Genomic DNA, 2736 nt, shown 5'->3' on the forward strand with positions numbered 1-2736 from the left:
TCCCCTCTAACCGATACATCTCTATCCCCCTCTCGGATACATCTCTCTCATCTCTGATATATCTTTCCCCTCTCGTATACATTCCTCCCTCTCTCTATCCGGATCCAGATGTCCTATCCCATCTCTGATACATCCCTTATTTATTATCCGGATGTCTGCTGATGTATCCGAAAGTCCATTAATATATTTGAAATCCATAAATATTAAGGGATTTTATAACTTTTTAAAAAAATAAAAAAAATAATATAATTAGCTCTTAACATTATAAAATTTATGTAAATTTCATATAAAAAATTAACTAATTTTCAATAGCGATATCTAAAATAATATTAATAATGAATTGCATCACCAAATCTTTCGTGTACATAAACTCGTGCATTCCATCAAAACAAATTACTCTCTTTTCTCAATTTACGTAGCACAGTTTAAATTTTAATATTTAAATTTTAAAATTTTGATCGTAAATTTAAATATGAAAATTTTAAAAATTTTAAAATAAATACCCACGTAATAGTCAAATGAGCATTATACTGAATCATTGGAAATCGAAGTAAAGAAATTAGAGACTTCCCCAATCGGAAAGAAGAGGAGTGACCTAACCTTTATATATTTAAAAACTACATAAAAAATATTATAATCACACTAATTAATAACAAAAAATACTTAAAAAACATATAAAAAATTTTCTATCAATTATTTTTAATAAATTATAAATATGTCACATAAATTAATATAAAAAATAAAAGTTAACTTAATTGGGACCACTTTAGAACCAAGGGGATAAGATTGGACTATATATGTGGTTAGGGAATTTCATGAAAATCATCAAAAAGAAATAGTACTTGTCAATTTGTTGTATTTTGATAAAGGTAATTCCTTGATATGAAGGCGTACTACAGATAATTTTTTTTTTTCGATTTTGTTTTTCTGATTTTAATTTGATATTAATTTTAAAAAAATAAATTTAAGAAGATTTTTGAATTTATTATTTTAAATTAAAAATAAATAAAATATATTAAAATGTATATTTTTAATTTTGTGATTTTAAATTAATTAAAAAGTTATTAAACAAACTAAAAAAATAAAATAAATAAATTAAAACGTAACGATCTGTACGAATGATGTAACGACTGCCCCGCTGTCTCCGACATGGACCTGGTGAAATTGAATTCTCGGATAATGTATGTCATACCAAAATCAATAAAGTTAATGTGTCTTTATAGCTAAAGCAACTTTATTTTTATAAGTAAGATATCTATCACACAGATACAAGTCGTTTTCTTTCTTTAAAGGTATGTGATATGATTTCTAGCATTAGACTATTTGGTGCACTTGGCACCAAGTAAACGATTTACAAATTCAAATGCAAAATTTTTTTTTTTCTAATTTCACAATGAATAATAATGATCAAATTTTATACTCAAACTAACATGTAATTACGAGTTTCTTATCTAAATTATCACTAAATATTTATCAAAACACACATAAACTATCAGTTGTTCACTTTTTCTTCCTGGACAATGGTGATATATCAAGTAGAAAAAAATGAACAACTGATAGTTTATATGTGTTTCGATAAACATTTAGTGATATTTTAGATAGAAAATTCAATCACACCCTATAATTCATTTATGAAACTCAAAAAATCAAAATATCTTATGTGTGTTTTTGATTCTCCACTCTTTATAATTTGAATAGAAGATTTTTTTTCCCCATATATCTCTTATAACAAGAAGACATAAATATTTTTAAAAATATAAAATACTACTAAACCAATTGCTTGACACGATCATTCTTGCATTATCCGTTGCAGTTTTGTGGAGTGGCCTTTTGTGTTATTGGAGATGGACTAGGACTTAGCAAGGTGTCAAAGTTGCATGGCTGTTCATTATTTTTATCGTGGTATCGAAGTCAAATTTTTATTTATATATAAATAATATAATTTTTTGTAAAAGGTGATTCGGATGAATATTCTCGATCCTGTCCTCACTTCACCCCCTAACTAAGAAGTAGAGATTATGTGGTTTTTCATATTGTTCGGTCAACTAACCATACGAGCTGGCTTAAATTCATTTCCTTTTGATGATTTGAACGAGTGCCCGTAAATTTTTGTTGTATATTTACGTTCAGTTAAAATTATATTTTATGTATTTATTGTTGATGATGAATCTTCTGAATTTTTTAATATTTTAAATTTTCTTGGTGAGATTTTTTGACACCTGTACTTAAAATGAGATTAATAAATGAAACAAAGAAAAATAATTGAATGTGAGTGATTGGATTGTGATAACTACACACCAGTCTTTTTATGGTGGATTTCACCCTCGGATGCCCTAAGTTTTAAAAATTAGTCGAATAAAAAAAAGGAATAAAAAGGTGAAAAGGTGAAAAAATTAAAAAATTAAATATGTGGTGTTATACACCACCAAATATATAAATATATATAAGATGTATTAATTTCATTTTAATATATAATTTGAGCTGAGAATATTTTTTTTCAGCTTTAATTATGTTGCTCATGACTTGGCCAAAATTTATATTTTTTGATACAAGTTGCAGTTAATATTTGAGAAAGAATGCTACCAAATCGAATTATAAATGATGTTAATAGCTTCTTTGGACTTGTTATGTACTCGAAGTTATTTGATTGTTGGTTGGAGTAATGCATAGTTTAAATATTTATATATAAAGTATTATATAAATTAATTATAGTATACATATTTTAGTTTTGTGGGC

The sequence above is a fragment of the Solanum dulcamara genome, chromosome 1, assembly GCF_947179165.1.
Source record: "Solanum dulcamara chromosome 1, daSolDulc1.2, whole genome shotgun sequence".
Lineage (NCBI taxonomy): Eukaryota > Viridiplantae > Streptophyta > Magnoliopsida > Solanales > Solanaceae > Solanum > Solanum dulcamara.